Here is a 20202-nt window from a genome sequence, read left to right as displayed (position 1 = left end):
AACAGACATCGGTTAGTCCTAACACATGTTCTTCCTTTAGAAGATTATCAAGGTTCTTCATCCAACATGTGCTAGATGGTGGTGCTAAAGCCAGCCCATATTAGTCTTAGCGATTAAGCATGCATCTAGATCGACATTCTCTTTTGAGAAATCAACTAAGTAGAGCTTGTCGTCTAATACACCCTTAAAAGATAATGAACCATCACTTCTTCTAAAGACAGATACATAAATATTTGTAAATAAGCAATTATAACCCATATGACATAATTAGCTTACAGATAACAAATTGTACCCAAGAGATTATACTAGAATCACATTAGAATTTGAATGCTCGGTTGTGATGGCTATTTTGCCTAAGCCTTTGACCTTGCCTTGATTCCCATCTCCAAAGATGATAGTGTCTTGGGAATCCCTGTTTTTGATGTAGGAGGTGAACATTTTCTTCTCCCCCATCATGTGGTTTGTGCATCTGCTATCAATGATCCAGCTTGAGCCCCCGGATGCATAAACATGCAAGGTGATTAAGCTTGGGTCTTAGGCAACTCTTGCTGGGTCTTGCAAGGTTAGTCACAACAGACTTTGGAACCCAGATGCAAGCTTTGTCTCTCTTGCATTTAGGACCCTAACTTCTAGAAACTACTTTATCATCTTTACATAACAGTACAAATGAAGCATTACATGTTTAATAAAGCATTGTTGGTCTAGTTGATGCTTTCCTAGGCGCATGAGAAGCAGCATGATGGCACCTAGGCCTATTTAAACCATGAGCATATGAAGAGCTAGATGCAAACATGGCATGAAAACTAAATGCAGCATCATGACATACATGAGAAACAACATGATTATAACACTTATCATGATGAGCAATACTAGTAATTCTCTTGTCCTAAAGATATGCATGGTTCCTTTTAGTGCTACTAGCCATGGGAGGCTTTCCTTTCTCTTTGTTGAGATTGGAAGTTCTTTGGCTTGTTAAGTTCTTGGTCTCCTTTTGGAAACCTAGTCCATCCTTAATAGAGGGGTGTCTACCAATGGTGTAGGCATCCCTAGCAAGTTTTAGTTTCTCATAATTATCCTTGCAAGTCTTAAGTTGAGCATTAAGACTTGCAACATCATTGTTTAACTTAAGAATGGTAGAAATATGTTCATTGCAAACATCTATGTTAAAATCGTTGCATCTATTGAAGATAACAACATGCTCTAGCAACCTATCCTTTTCATTAAGAGCATCAATCAATTCATTTATTTTATCTACCTTAGTTCTATCTAATCATTTAAATAGATCACTATAGTCTACTTCATCATCAGAAGATTCCTCATCACTAGAAGAAGTGTACTTAGGTGTATCTCATATATGTACCTTCTTCTCCTTAGCCATGAAGCATGTGTGTCGTTCATTGGGGAAGAGGGAGGATTTTTTGAAGGCCAAGGCAGCTAGTCCTTCATCATCAGAGTCGGATGAAGAACAGTCAGAGTCCCATTCTTTTCCAATGTGCGCCTCACCCTTCGCCTTCCTGTAGTTCTTCTTCCTTTCCTTCTTCCCTTTCTTTTCTTGTGCCTGGTCATTGTCATTATCGGGACATTATGCTATGAAATGATCAGACTTACCGCACTTAAAGCTGGAGTGCTTTCCCCTTGATTTGTTCTTGTTGGGATACTCCTTGCGTCCCTTTAAGGCGGTCTTGAAGCGCTTGATTATTAGCGCCATTTCGTCCTCGTTGAGCCCGACAGCCTCCACTTGTGCTACCTTGCTAGGTAGCGCCTCCTTGCTGCTGGTTGCTTTGAGAGCAACGAGCTGTGGCTCATAGAGAGGAAGCGGTCTATTTAAAGCATCGTCTACATACCTTGCTTCCTTCACCATCATGCAACCGCTCACGAATTTTCCGAGAATTTCATCGGGCGTCATCTTGGTGTACCTGGGGTTCGCACGAATAAGATTTACAAGATGAGGATCAATAATGGTAAATTGCCTTAGCATGAGTCGGACCGTGTCATGATCCGTCCATCTTGTACTCTCATAGCTTCGAATCTTGTTGACAAGGGTCTTGAGCCTGTTGTAAGTTTGGGTTGACTCCTCTCCCCTTATCATGGCGAACCTCCCCAGTTCACCTTCCACCAATTCCATCTTGATGATCATGGTGGCATCATTACCTCCGTGAGAGATCTTGAAGGTATCCCATATTTGCTTTGCATTGTCGAAGCCGCTCCCTTTATTATATTCATCCCTGCATAGAGATGCTAGCAAAACAGTAGTAGCTTGGCCATTTTTAGGTATTTGCTCATTAATAAATACAGGATTGTCATTGCTATCGAAATGAATTCCATTTTCAACAACTTCCCAAATAATAGGATGGAGGGAAAATAGGTGACTATGCATTTTATGACTCCAAAATGAATAGTCCTCTCCATCAAAGTGTGGGGGTTTTCCAAGTGGTATAGATAGTAAATGGGCATTCGAATTAAAAGGGATGCGAGAATAATCAAAAGAATAGTTTTGTTTAACCGTTTTCTTCTTTGATGAAGAGTCTTCATCGTCTTCATCCCTTGGTGAAGAGTAGGAGGCGTCGCTGTCGTAGTAGATAATCTTATTTATGCACCTCTTCTTCTTTCCATCCCTCTTCTTGTGACTTGAGCCTGAGTTAGTGGGCTTGTCGTCTTTTGGCTCATTGACGTAGATGGTCTCCTTCTCCTTGTCATTGATCACCATCCCATTACCTTTAGGATCCATCTCTTCGGGCGGTTAGTCCCTTAATGAAGAGTACGGCTCTGATACCAATTGAGAGCACCTAGAGGGGGGGTGAATAGGTGATCCTGTAAAAATCAACTTTAAATGCCACAAACTTGGTTTATGAAGTGTTAGTGTAATCAAACCAAGGTGTTATGACAAGAGAGAGAGGTGACTTCTTCACTTAATTGCTCTTCACAAAGTAAGCATTAAACTTAGAGCAACTATCAAGTGAATCGACGGTCGCAGAAGAATAGCAACAAGTGACACAATGATTTTTATCCCGTGGTTCGGCCAAGTAGAACACTTGCCTACTTCCACGTTGTGGTGTCCCAATGGACGAGGGTTGCACTCAACCCCTTTCAAGCGATCCAATGATCCACTTGAATACCATAGTTTTCTCTTTTATAGTACATGTTCCTTTTGTGAGGAATCTCCACAAGTTGGAGTCTCTCACCCTTACAAGATTGATCTCAATGAAAACCACAAGAGTAAGGAAGGGAAAGAAACACATGCAAGAGCTAGAGTCGTAGCAATGACAGGCACACAAGTCAAAAAACGAGCACACTAACACAGCGCAAAGAGTTTACAACTCAACAAGTGCTCAAATCTCAATCACAAGTATCTGGAGGCGTGTTTGCGGAGTCTAGGCATCTTAGGATGTTTAATGGAGGCTTGGTGTTGTGCTCCATGCGCCTATGGGTCCCTTTTATAGCCCCAAGGCAGCTAGGAGCCACTGGATCTCCATTTGGTAGGCAATTCTTACCTTCTGTCGGTTGGCGTACCGAACATGAACAGTGCCCGATTTCTTTCCTTCTCTGGCGAAGCCGACCGTTGAGCCCTTGGTCCCCTTGGCACACTGGACAGTCTGGTGCGGCCTGGTGACCATTGGCTCGGGCCACGTGTCGCCCGTTGATCGCGCTGCCGACCGTTGTCGTGGGCGCTATTGGCTCACCGGACAGTCCGGTGAATTTTAGTCGCAGCGCCCTCGGCGCTTCCCGAGAGCAGCGAGTTTTTCGCTGAGCCAGCCTGGGCACCAGACACTGTCCGGTGCACTGAAGGCTGGTGCAAGTCTGGCTGTACATAGCCAAACTACTCCAATCCAATCTCATTTGATTTGACAAGGTTCCTTGCACTTAGAGGAATATATTAGTACCGAAACAATTCACTAAGACTAGAGTCATACCATGATCCTTGATTTTCATCCCTTTAGCGGAAGTTGCTTCACCGCAACGCACCCTTCGCGATGACACAACGTACCTCCCCTGATTCCTGCCAGAACTGCACCACCGAGTTTTGAGGCCAAAACTCAACAAAACATGTCATCCATGGCGATGAGTGGTTTTTCGAGGATCAACCACCAACACCGCCACGAGTAGCGCACCGCTTGCTCGTCACCCATGTCCTAGACACGATCTGCTCTGCCACTTCCTCGCACCTGTGCGTGTCTCAAGTGTCACCACCACGACTAGTCACCCGGCTTCTCTGGTCCCTCAGTCAAGTCCCAACACTCGTCCTTTGCTGCTCCCGGTCCATTGGAACAAATCAGTTTGACCTTCACCTTTGTCGTCGACCACCAACCATGTGCTCCACAACTACACCACAGGCCGACAAACATGGCTACACAACACATATATCCTAGTTAGTCCACGACTCAACCTGAGACACTATCCGTTGACAATCACTCATCATCATACCGAACCACAATGGACAAATCAAACTTGTGTTTGCAAATAATGATTAATAAAATATTAACATATTTTTCTAACTTAAGTTATGATGTCCTCGGTTACCTCAAAAATATGAAATTAAAATTTAACATGTATGTGGAGAAACAAAAAGTGAAAAACCCTCCAATAAGATTCTGTTTTTTGTTTTTCTACGTACAAGTTTAATTTCAAGTTCGTATTTTCTGTAGTGAACTTCATCGTCCATTAATATATATTTAAACCTTTACATTCAATGGAATTATATATTTATTGAGAGTATTATGTATTAAAATAGTAATACATATTGCAAAATGTAACTACTATAAAATAAATATAAGGACAACTACTATGAATGTTATTATATATTTTTGATAGAAAACTTCTTCCATCGTAATATAACTCTCCACCTTTATATCCAATTTAGTTATACAAGAACCCTACAAGTCTTTTTTGAATTTCCCATGATCGCGTCCAACTTGATGAGTTCTTTCTTCATTTTTACTAGCCAGTTGTCTGTGCTTTGCTACGTTTTTTATATATCGTATAAATAGGTACTGAGATATTTATTCAAATATAATTATTGTTTATTTCTAAACACTAATATACATGTGGTATGGTGGTTAGCCTCAAATTTCTGGAGCTAAGATACGTGTGGTATGATGGTAGTTGCGTGGGTGGGGTCGAGTGTTAGGCAGGCGCCGAGGTGGGGCACGTGGGGCTAGCCCAAAGTGACAGCGCGGAGGGTGAAATCATGGTAGCACCAGGTGCCCACCTTATATTCTTAATAGATTAATATAGATATAGATTAGCTATTGTTGGGGGCCTTCCTCTTCCGAAGGTCCTCAAAAACACAACTAACATGTTTTCCAGTATAGTATACTGTCACAGGAAGCTTCGGCATTGAGATGAAGATGTGCATGGTATGAAAGGCGCGATCTGGAAGAAGGATGAACCAGCTCCGAAGCTGTGGATGAAGAAGCTTCGGCTTAGCACAAGAACGGTGGTGGAGTTTGAAACCGGCCTAAAGGGGAAAAGACTGCTTAGTCCTCGACAGCTTGCCTTTTGGCTAATAGAAAATGTCAGGGATATGAATGTAATTTTGCCCAGGCTGCGTTCTGTGCCTATAAATAGATGAACAGTAACACCGTACTGTTCACGCTGACTGGTAATCAGTCACACATCACTCCTGCTTTTTCACCTTCTGTCAAGCCAAAGGTACAAATGTAATTTAAATATCGTTGATGTTTGTTCATGTTTATGTAATAAGAATATGAATAGTCTAATGATTTGAAATGATTATTCATAATCCCTTCGTGTTTCATATGTCTTAGTTTACATCCTTGCTTATTGAAATGATGAAGGTACATCCTTCATGACCTCTGTCCGAAGTTCATTATATCCTAAGGGAGATAATGCTTCGAAGGATGAAGGTCTTTAACCATTAACACTTGTGTTGCCTTGTTCTTGACTCATAGCATTTGAAAACAAGTGACCAACATTGGCGCCCACCTCCGGTGAACTCATTCGACCACCTTCGGCAAGCTTTGACCTTCGTCTTGCCGCCAAAGAAGACAACAGGGCCAGGGGCTGCACTACAGCCACTGAACGTTAATCAGGAGACGCTACGCGAAGCTAGGAGCCAGAAGAGGAAAGCTACCAGCCCAACACCTCAGGAGGAGGAGTTGGATCAAGAAATCAGGGACCTCGAAGCTATCCATCAACAGGTTCAAAAGAAGAAAGAAAAAAATGCTTCGGCTCGCCGATCTCTAGAGAAAGATTGATGAGGCAGCTGAGGAAATGCGTCACCTCACCCAGGATGATCAAGACCGAAGGCCCTAGCACAAAGAGCTTCATCAAGACAATTCATACAATGATGATGAATGGTATGATGATTTTCATTATAGCAATTTTGCTTTTGATGATGCTTCTCCTTTAGCAGCAGTGTTGTCGGCTACCCCATGGCCCCCATCACACAAGCCACCTCAGCTTCCTATGTATGATGGGCACTCAGACCCAAAGCAGTTTCTAATGAGGTACGAGGCAACCATATCTTCATATGGGGGCAATACTGCAGTCATGGCGAAATCCTTTGTCATGGCAGTCAAAAGTGTAGCGCAAACTTGGTACTCGTCTCTCCGGCCAGGGACAATCACATCATGGCAGAAGCTCAAGGATATGCTAATCACTAGTTTCCAAGGCTTTCAGACGAAGCCAGTCACTGCTCAGGCTCTGTTTCAGTGCATGCAAGACCATGAGGAGTACCTTCAGGCGTATGTCCAAAGGTTCCTACGTCTAAGAGCACAAGCGCCTACAGTGCCCAATGAAATTGTCATTGAGGCCATGATCAAGGGGCTTCGGCCAGGACCTACGGCTCAATAATTTGCCATGAAGCCCCCACAAACCTTGGAGAAGCTTCTTCAAAAGATGGATGAGTACATTCGGGTTGAGAATGATTTCCGCCAAAGAAGGGAAGAAGCATACAGGTTTTCTGAGATGACCAGGGGCTTCGGAGGAAGAATTCATCCCAGGCATGTCAGTTCGATCCATAATTCCAACCCAAGTGATGATAGAGGAAGTCAACCTCAAAGGCAGCAACACAGCTACTAGTCTTCAGGGCCACAACAAAGCTCCTTTAGGCCACCAGCCCCAAGAGGCAGAGGCGGCAGAGGCTTCGGAGGAAGGTATGGAGATCAGCCCAGAAGGCTATTTTGCTTGTTCTGCAGCGAAGATAAAGGCCACACCACAAGAACATGCCAGGTCACAATTCAGAAACAAAAAGAGATTGTCGAAGCTGAGGCACGACAGAATCAGCCGAAGCAGGTCCTAGATACTGCTTCGTGCTATTCTCCCTATATCCCAGAGTACGTAGGTAATCAACAGCCTACGACCTCTATCGCTTCGGCAAGCCACTCTAAAGCTTCTTGGGCCCAGCTCCCACCACCACCACTGCTACCCCCTACTCTGACCCGAAGCCAGCAGCCAGAAGGGCACCAGCATGCTCAACAGCAACGCGGTTTTTGAGAGGAGTTCGAAGCTCGCACAGTCAATAGTATTGTTCCTGAATCCAAGCACATCTACTAAAGAATATCCTACCCTTTGTGTATCTTTATCTTTTCTATCATTTTATTTTTCTTGAATGAAAAAGCAAGTCTTGAAGAACTGAGTTCTGATTTCATGTAATAATAGTGCTCGTATTATTAAGTGAAATGATTCCTCTTAACAAACTTCCGAAGCCATAAAAGTCATTCCTAAGGGAGCGCGTAGTAACTTCCGAAACTACAAAAGTCGTTCCTAAGGGAGCACAGAGTAAGTTCCGAAGCTCAAAAGTCGTTCCTAAGGGAATGCAGAGCCAAAATACCACCGAAATAGATGGTGAAGAAGCTCCAAAGTCGTTCCTAAGGGGATACTGAGCTTAAATACCACCGAAATATAAGGTGAAGAAGCTCTAAAGTCGTTACTAAGGGGATGCAGAGCTTAAAGACTCCAAAGACGTCCCTAAGGGGATGTAGAGTCTTGAGTGTTTTAGTGTGGGCGTGTGTGTGGGTTCGGCATAAACATCATGTTGCATCATATCATTGCACCATTACGCATAGCATTACATCATACACCATATCGCATCAACAACAAAGATTGAGCATGAAGCAAATCTTCGGCAATAACTTGTTGAATAAAAAAATGTGCTGAGGCACGAAGCAAATCTTCGGAAAATACAATTTTATCAGGAAAATCTGTTGGCAACAGTATCACACAACAGATTTGCCATAAAAGGGGGCTTCTTTCTTTACGAAGCATGAAAAGAAGAGAAGGTGTTTTTTCACCGAAGGCTAAAAAATGGTATGTAAATTTCATGCATCGCAAAGAAATATACTACATTAACATACACAAATGTTGCATTGTTTGATAATTGTTTCATACATAAATGTTACATTAAATCATCACAACAAAAGCCTAGTCATCTTTGAGAATGTTCTCGACGGCCTCATTCAGTAGTTTTTCAACTACTTTGTCGACAATGGAATTGGCAATACTCATCACATCTAGCGCCTCTTTCATAACGGGATCAGCCTGGGGGTTGTATGGCTCGGGCAGCGGAGAGAGTTCAGCTGCAGTAAACAAATCGTTAGTCCGAAGCCAGAAAACAAACACCGAAGCTAAAATTCAATAATAATACCTATACGCCTTGCACGTTCGTCAGCTTCTTCGGCTTGCTTGGCTTCTTCTCGAGCATCATGAGTTTCTTTTTCATTTTTCTTTATAATCTCGTTGGCCATTTCTTGGCCACCGTTCACCCATACATCGAAATAAAACTTTCCGCCCACCAAAGTGGCTTCGGCCAAGGGGTCCTTTGTGTTGTCTGTGGAGAAGGCGGCTTCGGCCTCGACCACAACTTTAACATGGTTGCAACCAGCCTTCTCCAGAATTTCTGCAATCCCTCGAGCGCCGACAAAGGCACAAATGTCCCCGCGATCACTAAGGATCTCTTCAAAGGCTTCGGCTTCTTCACCGATCCAATCAATTACTCCTTCTGAGTCACCTCGAATGAACTTTTCTTTCGAAGATTATGCACCCACCTTGGCAAAGCTGGTTTTTAGTTTTCTTACGCAATCTAAGGATTTCTCAAAGCATCTCTCCTTGGATTCACGAAGCTCTTCAACATTCTTTTCCAACCTAGCATTCGACCATTCACTTATTTCTTGCTTTACTTTGGCAACTTCAAAATTTTCATTAGCCTCGGCAAGCTTTTTCTGAAGGATCTCAACTTCGGCTTTATGGGCTTCGAATTGAGTATTAAATTTTGCCGTGTCTTTTTTCACTCTATCCACCAATGAAAGCAAAATTTTATCTTTCTCTAAGGCTTCATTTCTTAGTTTGATAACCTCTGACCGAAGGTTGCCTGGGACTATCTGGTAGCTTTCATCTTCAGTATTCTTCTGCGCCCTCAAAGCGTTGCTAAGAATTAAGTCCTGCAGAAAGAAGGGAAATAAAGGATCAGCACGAGAATAAAAGACAAAATATAATCTATTTATAGGTCCATAACTTCTGTACCTTCAGACTATTGTATGTAAGGTTGTCTGCGAGGTCATCCTTTGACATGGCAGAGAGGCCAATTTCAAGCTTCGGAAATCCCATGTTTTTGCCATCTCCTGGCAGATAGATATTTCCTTGTTGTCCGGGAGACAGTAAAGAAAGTCATCTTCGTTGGTGCCATTGTACACTAGGGCCCCCTTCGGATATTTCAACTCCCGGGCATAGTGTTTGGCTTCCGTGATTTCTTCCTCAGACAACCTTTTACCCGAAGCATGTCGTATAATGAAATCAAGATCTTCGGAGGGTGCTTCGGGAGTAGAAGATTTAACTTTTTCAAGTGCATCTTTCTTCTCCAGAATCAAGCCAACATCTGGAGATTCTTGTTCAGTCCTCTGCTCAATTCTAGCAGGCACTGCCTCAGTGGGCACTAAGGGCCCAGCTTTGGCTTCAACATGAGCCGTAGCAGCTTCGACAACCTTCTTTGCAGGGGCAGGAGTCAACGCCCTTGTCGACTCCATGACGGCGTCCAGTACGCTTGCCATCCTCCTCCTCTTGGGGGTTGTTGCAGGAACTTTTGATATCTTTGGCAATTCTGGCTCCACTGGCGGGCTCATGATTTTTGGCAGCCCTACTGTTTCCCCTAGCTTCGGCACTGTGGCCGTTTTTTCTTTGGCTTCGACACCATGTTTTGGTGTTCCGACTGGCCTGGCTACAGGAGCCTTCGGCAATTCAGCCAGTTCCTCCCTGGGGATGGCAGGAGCAGATTGTTCTACCTCAGCAGTGGAAGATGTCCCTTCACCAAGCTTCGGCACTTTGGCTGTTTCAATATATCTTGGCCGGTGCGTTAAGACCTTGATCTTTTTGCCCTTCGACACAACAGAAATAGTCGAAGTAGCAGCTTTTCTTTTCTTCCCCTGCTTTCGCGAGGGATAACTATAATCAGGGTATACGAAACCAATGACGTCAAAAATTCTATTCAATCTTTTCTTGCCTCGGCCTTCGAAGGCCAAGGTCATCGCATCATCTTCGGCCCTTGTGTAGGCCCCAAGCAATTCATCACTGGTTGCCTAAATACTGGTCAACCACCCATCATTTGGCTCGTCATACTGGTCTCTATATCTTAAGGTGTATTTCAAGTAAACCAGGCCACCCTGGCTAGACCCAGCAGCAGCTTCCTTCGGTATCTCCCACTCATTCACGAGCGGCCATACTCTGTAGGCGATGTGCTCTTGAACAAGGTCTCTTGTGCCAATTAAAGTACACACAGTGTTGAAGCTTCTCTGGCATGCTTCTATATCATTCCCAAGAGTAGTGGCTGGCCTCCTAATGCCGAAGCGAGACCAAATGGGGCGCTGAATAATCCCTTTTATGTCTTCCCTCTCAACTAAGTTATTCTTCACATGAAACCATTCTTCCATCTAGGCTCCTGGCCACCTTTTCCGAAATGTTGGAACTGGGTAACTTACATCAGAGCGAGGCACGAAGCCATAACAACCGAAGTTGTTCTGATACCGCTCCTTGCCAGTAGCCTTCGTTTCATACAGCAGCTCGTGCATATTGCAGAAGCATTTTGCGCTTGGCTCTAGCCCTTGGCTTCTCATGGCTCAAACAAAAACCCTCATCCTGATAATGGCTTCAGGGGTAATTTGATGAAGGAAAATTTCAAAGGTCTTCAGCACTTGAACCAGGAATTTGCTTAATGGGAACAGAAGCCATGCCTTCATGAAGCTCCTGTAAACAATCACTTCATCTTCTTCGGCAGTAGGGGCGGCACTATCCTCTCTGGCTCTCACTATGGAAATATCTCAAAAATATCTCCCTTTCATAGCGTCAATTTGACTCTGCTTAATGGATGATTTTCCGAAGATGGTGCGACTTGGTCGCCAGGTCTGATTTTCAGCATCTTCGCCATATCAAAGCTTCCACTATCGTCAGAATCTTCAGACAAATCAGCTAGCATTTCGTTTGTAATTTTTTCTGTGTTTGTTTTCTCCATAGCCTCGTAAAAACCAGTTAGTGCAGGATCAACAACCTTCTTCTCGTCAGCCATTTGATGGACAATTGAACAAATGTCGAAGCTCACAAAACAAGCGAGATCTGACAGCAAGAAAAATTAAAACTTGAGAAAATAGGACAAGCGATTGAAATGGCGTAGCTAATGCTATCATTGCAGGGTCATATTTATATGCCTAGTGCATCGCAACTTGGCGGGCCCTATTTGTCATTGACTTTCTCTATTCTAGCGAAGAGAAGATGTTTTTTCGGACCTTCGGCTAAATGCCTTCGTTCACGTCGCAGTCTAAATTTGTTAGACGCAAAAACAAATTAACACTGCGAGGGGCTACTGTTGGGTGCCTTCCTCTTCCGAAGGTCCACAAAAACACAGCTAACATGTTTTCCAGTATAGTATACTGTCACAGGAAGCTTCGTCATTGAGATGAAGATGTGCATGGTATGAAAGGCGCGATCTGGAAGAAGGATGAATCAGCTCTGAAGCTGTGGATGGAGAAGCTTCGGCTTAGCACAAGAATGGTGGTGGAGGATGAAACCGACCTAAACGGGAAAAGACTGCTTAGTCCTCGACAGCTTGCCTTTTGGCTAATAGAAAATGTTAGGGACATGAATGTAATTTTGCCCAGGCTACGTTCTGTGCCTATAAATAAATGAACAGTAACACTGTACTGTTCACGCTGACTGGTAATCAGTCACACGTCACTCCTGCTTTTTCACCTTCTGTCAAGTCGAAGGTACCGTTGATGTTTGTTCATGTTTATGTAATAAGCATATGAATAGTCTAATGATATGAAATAATTATTCATATTCCCTTCGTGTTTCATATGTCTTTGTTTACATCCTTGCTTATTGAAACGATAAAGGTACGTCATTCATGACCTTCGTCCGAAGTTCATTATATCCTAAGGGAGATAATGCTTCGAAGGACGAAGGTCTTTAACATTGACACTTGTGTTACCTTATTCTTGACTCATAGCATTTGAGAACAAGTGACTAACAGCTATCATTTGCCAAATGAACAATATCAGAAATAAGAACCTTTGAACGCGGTATTATTGGTAGAAAATGAGGGGTGCGTGTTTTCATAAATACTTCAATATATTTTCCCACTATCTTATTACCTATGATTCAATGTGTGATTGAATTCACAAACATTGTATCCATAAAATTGTTTTCATTACCCTTATTGGTAACAGTAAAAGGAAAAAGGTAATTGAGTACTATTGGCAAACAACCTGTGAGATCTGCAGGTCCATACGTATTGGAAAGTAGGACTTGAGCGTAAGTTTTTAATTTAGGATGTCAATGTTTTTCAGAGGCTCATCCATCCCATGAATATGAAAGTGTTTGGTATGTGGTATTCTAAGACTAGATCCTCATGGAGTCTAGCATTGTGTATGATGCCATATTCCATCATGATTATAAGGAGCATCCAATGTAAGCATAATAATTGTAAACATGGGTAGCAAATTAGATAGGGCATTTATATAAGAAAAGGTATATATGGAACACGACAATAGAGATTACTTGAAGTTGTAAGGTATAAGTATGCAAGAACGTAAATATTTTCTTCGATGCACCAGTGATTCCTTTTTTGCATAGATTTTGAATTGGTGTACAATTTTAGAAATAGATTTTAAGTTGTATAATTGAACCCTTCTTATATGTTATTGCGTTCCCTACCGTTCATAAATCTATATGACACTGTTGACTTTTAAAAAAACTTTAACCACTCATATTATTAAAAAATGAGTTATCATTTATTTTGATGTTGGTAGTCTGTACTTGACTTAAAATTTTACATTTTTGAATAAATAGTTTGAATAAGGCAAGTGTTTAAAGTTTCCGAAAAAAGTCAACGGTGTCATATATTTGTGAATAATGGGGGTAGTATGAAACTAGTTACAATGCTCGATATAATATAATAAGGTAATTGAAATTATTGTTTGCTATCTTCAACGTCTCATCTCTATACGATGATGTTCCTAACAGGAAAAGAAACAAAAGTAGAACTTACTTTGCCGTACTAGCTAGACTATCGAAACACACATCGTCATGACCAGATATTCATTGAAGCAGTAAGAGAGGTTGATATTTCTTCAGGAGGAATATTTCTTTTAAAAATAATTCTTTTAAATAGCTAGGTTTGTGAAAACCATGCTGTGTGCTGGTTGGTATTACTAAAAGTCCAGGGACTACAGATTCAGAAGCTAGAAACTTAGAGGGAATCATGGTAGTATATTGAAGATGGTGTCTACGACGAATCAGAGTGCCAAATGTTATCATGAAGGACAATTGCAATTGTAAAACTAAAGATAAGCTGGGGAGGCAAGGTTGCACTCGATTATCTACTGAGCTAGCTAGCTATATGCTTTCTTTTCTTTCTAGTAAGCTGGCGCCTGGCAGTAGCATAGAATGACCAGAAACATGTTAGGTCAAATTTATAGGAGTTCATTTGTCATCTGATGAGCAATCTATATTTCTTTTCTTTGTAGCTAGTTATTTCATGCATCAAATAATACAGCGGAGAGCTATGATTTCATGTGTCTGGAACAAGCTTTAACGCATCTGGCCATGCACATGGTAAATAAATGACCGCAATTTACCAACATTGGGCTGGTAGTTGTATGAAGAATAAAGTAAAGTTTTCTTTTGAATCTGCTGTTTCGAATTCTGCAAGCTAGCGTAGCTCCTTTCAAGGCACTCTGCTGGTCTATTTCATGTCCCGCGAATCCCTACACTGGAGCAATCATATTGCCGTCAAACTGATGAAAGCCTGCAAGTTGTAGGGAACGTTATTATTGTAGACATGCATGCTTTTTGAATACTGCAATCTGCTGCATGGTCACGCTATATGTATGCAGCAGAAAGCTACACGGAGTGCAGCCCTTTGCATGGTTCACAACATCTTTGGTGATGATAGTTATTAGGCCTCATTTATCTAACTAGTTTTCATTGTTGATGTGCAAATTGTTCAACTTAGCTAGAACAAAAACCAATCCGTATATGCTGGATCGCCGTCCATATACCAGCCCCATTTGTCTAAACCAAGAAAAAAAATACTAATGTTGTGCTAGTATATAAACCCAGAATATATAGACATATATCATATAGATTGGAAAGGATCTACCTTTATTCATATGTTTCAGTGTTGAAGATAGCATGTATAAAACTTATATATAGAATTTAGTGGTCATATAGGATACATACAATGACAATCTAATGAGAAAGGCACAACCAAGATATGGTAACTCATTCCTAGCTAGACTATGTTTGAAATCCAGGTGACACATTAATAGGCACTAATATTATTTTAACTTTATTTAGGAGAGAAATGTCTAGAGATATAATTATATATGTATTGAATGATAGGAGTAATAGATTGTTGGACATCAATAGTGCATGTTCTAGACATCGAAAGTGTGTTTGGTATGCATACCAAACAGTCATTTTCTCGATATTGGCGACAAAATTATGCTAATCGCTTTATTCGCATTCCCATGCGCTAAAATATTCGAGGGGTGCTTTATAATCATTAACCTTTAGACATAAAATCTCGCATGCATGAAACCCACTTAGTTGTGAGAAGATATTCTTACTTGCATGCAGTGTCAATCAATCTTTCTCCTATATATATCATATTTCTCCTTGTTAGTAAACATGCATACTCCCAACAAGCTAGTATGATATTTGCAATATGTAAGGGCTCACACCTTTGTCTGGAGATATACTTATCAATGTATTAAGGAATATGGATTGTTGGACATTGAAAGTGTGTGTTGTAGCCATCGATAGTGCGTGTTGTAGACATTGAAAGTGTGTGTTTGGTATGCATGTCAATTAGTCATTTTCTAGTTATTGGCGACACACAATTATGCCAACGACTTTATTCGCATGTCCGTGTGTCAAAATATTCGAGGGGTGCTTGATAATTCTTAACTATTATCCAAAAAAACTTGTGTGCACAAAATCCACATAGTTGTGACAAGATATTCTTACTTTCATGCAATTGCAATCAATCTTTTTCCTATAGGTATCATAACTCCTTGTTAGTAAATATGCATATTCCCAAGCTGGCATGATACTTGCAATATGAAGGGCTCACAACTTCTCCCCTTATCTGATCTCATGCAACTGACATAATGTTCTTCAATTGTCTAAGGTTATAACATAAATTGTATTGTTTCCGGACTTGCTTTTCCATTCGATTTTAGCTATATAACACTTATCCATATTTTTATGATTATTTTTTCATCGAATGCATTCATTTTATAGTTATGGACTAGTAATGAATTGATGTGTTTTTTGGAATCAAAAGAAAATTCAATGGTGGAGTAATCAAAAAGATCCAAATCAGTAGCATGAATTATTTGCACATCTGTTATGCTATAAGTTTGTTAATTAGGTATTTAAAAGTGTAGATGAGTTGATAATTTTATTCGAAAGGATATAACTATCATAGATAATCCATTAGACACAATTCACCAAAATTTTGTAAGTGCTATAGTTATCACATGTTAAATGTGTATTGTTCACTCTTATGTCTACCCTGCCAGATAATTAAACAACCCAATAGGACTTTTAGTTTCGTAATAGTGTATTTAGCACTTTAGGACTTGCGAGTTTAGTGTTTCTATAGAAATGGTTACTACCATATATCGTCTCGTTTTGTTCATCAGTTGCTATTCTTTTTGGCACAGTTTTAATTATTTGAATGTTGGGTTCAAATTATACCTCATAGCACTTCTTCATTTCACTTCAAATACATGTGTGTAGATTATTCTTCTAGAATTCATGTATATGTTGGTGACCATATTTGAGATTTTCACTCTATTTATTAAAAAAAGGAGGCTAGCTAGGTGGGCCGCTACCAGGCCTGGTGGCCGAGCTAGCCCACCGGCCCGCACTTCCCTAGGGCACGCGTATGCCATGCGAAAAAGAGAGAAGGAGCGAGGGTACAGGAGGTTGGCTTCCCTGGCGGTGTTGGGGACTTGTTCTCAAATGCTATAAATTAAGAACAAGGCAACACAAAATGTTAAATGTTAATGCCCTTCGTCCTTCGAAGCATTATTTCCCTTAGGATATAACGACCTTTGGACGAAGGTTATGAAGGACATACCTTCATAGATATGACATGTATAAACAAAGGATGAAGCTTATAAAACACAGGAAAACAACATAAATAATGATATGACGGCATAAACGTTTATTATTGAACAATTATGAATACATGAAAACAAAATTACATTTGTACCTTGAGTGCGACAGAAGGCAAGGGCAAAAGTAAGATGCGAAAGCGTGAACAGTACGGGGCCACTGTTCACCTATTTATAGGCACAGGACGTAGCCTGTGTGAATTTACATTCATGCCCTTTACATTTATTATTAACTTATAGACAATTCTATGAGGACTAGATAGCCTTTTCCCCTTTAAGTCGGTTCCTTTTTCTGCCATTTTACCGAAGCTCCTCTGCATGTAGCTTCGGAGCAACTCCACCTTCGTCACGATCATGCTTTTTTCATCGTAGATGCTTTTAACCTGAGTTCGAAGGTACATGTTTACATGTCACACTTGGAAGGTATTGTTAAATCACGTTTTTGAGGACCTTCGAAAGACGAAGGCCCCCAACAGTAGCCCCTCGCAGTATTAATTTGTTTAAGGTAACGAATTCAGACTGCGACATGGAAGAAGGCCTTAAGCCGAAGGTCCGAAAAAACACCTTCCCTTTGCTAGAATAGCAACAGTTAATGGCAGATGGGGCCCCCAGTTTGGAGCGTGCCGAGCATATAAATAAGACCTCACACCGACCACATTTGGTACGCTATTTGTGCCACTTGCTTTATTTGCTCAATTTTATAGCTCTTGCTTACTAACGCTTGCTAGTTTCTCAAGCTTCCTGAGCTTCGATTAAAAAGACATGTTTTCGTCATTGCTGAAGGAAAAATGTCTTAAGGCAAAGAGGCTGTTGCTGAGACGAAGCTAACCAAAGAGGAGAATCTCTTTGAACAGAAGAAGGCTGTGAATCCTTATATAGCTGGGTTTTTAGAATCAATGGCAAAATCAAATACAGAGAAGATTACTAAAGAGATATTGGAGGGCATGTCTGAAGATACTGGTGACAGTGACAACTATGACGCAGAAAGTGGAGGCTAAGATTCCGAAGATCGACCCTGGAGGCCAAGCCATACAATTTTTGGAAAGTCGACCATCATGCAAAGTCACCTTGATAGCATGAGGGGGAGGTACTTTCGAGATATGTCTAATGTGAGGGCTGGCGAAGACAATAACACTCCTGCGCCTGAGGAGAATGAAGTTGTGATTTTCCGAAGCTTCTTTAAAGCTAGGCTTCGGTTCCCACTAAGCAGATTTGTAGTTGAAGTGTTGAAAACCTTCCAAATTTTCCTTCATCAACTGACCCCCGAAGCTATATTGAGGATGTGAGTCTTCGTCTGGGCAGCAAGGAGCCAAGGGATAGAACCAAGCGCGAAGTGCTTCTGCAGCATGCACGAACTTATGTATGAGACGAAGGCCACGGGGAAGGAACAGTATCACAACAACTTCGGTGGTTACGGGTTTATCGCCCGTCCCAATGCAAGTCACCTAGTGCCAACATTTCAGAAGAGGTGGCCGGGAAATTGGATGGTGGAATGGTTTTATGTGAAGAACGACTTGGTAGCAAGGGAGGATGTTAAGGAGGTTATTATGCGTCCCATATGGTCCCGCTTCGGCCTTCGAAAGCCGATGGTTGAAATCGATGAAGCCGTCGAAGCATGCCAGAAGGCCTTTGGAACTGTATGCTTCTTCATTGGTACAAGAGACTTGATTCAAGAACATATAGCATTCAGAGTATGGCCGCTTGTAGAGAATTGGGAAATGCCGAAGGAGACTGTCACCGAGTCTAACGAAGGTGACCTGGTCCGACTGAAATATACATTCAGATATGGAGATAAATTTGATGAACCAAATGACGACTGGCTGAAATGTATCGAAGCTACAAGTGATGAACTGCTTGGGTCATATTCCAAAGCAGAAGATAATGCATTATCCACATCCTTCGGGGGCCAGGAAAAATAGATTGAACAGAGTTTTTGATGCCATTGGCTTCGTCTACCCCGACTACCGCTATCCGCTGCGAGCACGGGGAAAGAAGAGGAAAGCTGCTGCTTCAGCCAAAACTGCTGCTTCGGCCACTCCAGATGAGCCTGCGCCGAAGAGCAAAAAGTTGAAGGTCCTTACCCACCGGCCACGCTATATTGAACCGGCCGTGGTACTTGAGTTTGGCGGGGAGGCTTCTTCAGCTGCTGACCCGAAAGAACCTGCTCCTCACACGCAGAAGATTGAAGAGTTGGCTGCAATGCTGAAGGCACCTTCGATTGAGCTAATTGAAACGAAGGTTGACGAAGATAATACTGAAAGATCAAAAACTGATGAAGCAACAAAGATGCCCGGGATTCTAAGTCCTTCAACAGAAGCAACAGTGCTGAAGGCAGAAAAGAGTTCTGCCATAACTCCTAGAAGAAAAAGGATGGTAAATGTATTAGATATTTTGGAAACAACGGATTCCAAAAACCCCGCTCCCATAAAGAGGGTTGTCGAAGCTGTCAAAGCGCAAACTGATACTAAGCAGATAGAAGTTGAAGCTGCAACGATTGAGGCTGGAATAGATAGTGGGCCTTCAGAGCCCTCTGAGAAAAAGTCTGCCGAAATTGAAGTGGCAACAGAAGAAAAGGTCACAGAGCAAATTTCGACTGAAAAGATAACAACTCCTGCTCCCGAAGCTTTAAAAGAAAGCATTGATTATATCATCCGCCATGCTTCAGGAAAGAGACTTTCTCAAGAAGAAGTAGAAGCTCAACATTATACCCAAAAATTGAAATATCTGAAGGGGGCGTTAGTGTTTAATGGCAGCGGGGAGGAAGATTATTTGTATTGTCTCCCAGATAGTAAAGAGATATCCGTTTGTCGGGAGATGGGTAGAAGCTTCGGATTTCCGAAGCTGGAAGATGGCCTTTCAATACTATCAAAGGATGAACTGGCTGACATCTTAGCATATAATAGCATAAAGTTATGAAGGTTAATTTTGTATTTGAAAACGAATTGCTTAATTTTCTAATACTTAATCTTGCCCTTCTCTTGCAGGGCTTAATCCTTAGCAATGCCCTTAGAGCACAGAAAAATATTGAAGATGAAGGGTATACAATGGCTCTGAACAACTTTTGTTCAGAGGTGATTGAACTAAGGAACGAAGGTCTTGAGAAAGACAAGATATTAATTTCATTGGTGAACAAAGTAAAAGAAAACAAAGCTAATTCCAAAGCTCAAGCTGAGGTCCAAAAGAATGAAATCGAAGACCTTCGTAAGCAATTGGCCGAGGCCAAAGAAAAATGCGCTCTCGCCGAAGCTAACCGAGATGCCAGCGAATATTGGAAAAACTATTTAAAAAAAACAGTTGAAGAACTTCGCGCATCCAAGGAAAGATGTTTTGAAAAATCTTTGGGCTGCATGGAGAAGATAAAAGCTAGCTTTGCCAACGTGGGTGCCTATTCAAACGAAGATAACTTCATACGAGGCAACCCCGAGGGTGTTATCGAGTGGATCAGCGGAGAAGCCGAAGCTTTTGAGGAAATTTTAAGTGATCGTGAAGATGTCTGCGCGTTCTCTGGTGCTAGAGGAGTTTCAGCTGTCTTGGAGAAGGAGGGTTGCAATCATGTTAAAACCTTGGCCCA

This window comes from Zea mays, chromosome 2 (genome assembly GCF_902167145.1).
Source record: "Zea mays cultivar B73 chromosome 2, Zm-B73-REFERENCE-NAM-5.0, whole genome shotgun sequence".
Lineage (NCBI taxonomy): Eukaryota > Viridiplantae > Streptophyta > Magnoliopsida > Poales > Poaceae > Zea > Zea mays.
The sequence above is the reverse complement of the archived record's forward strand: the minus strand, read 5'-3'. Positions refer to the sequence as shown.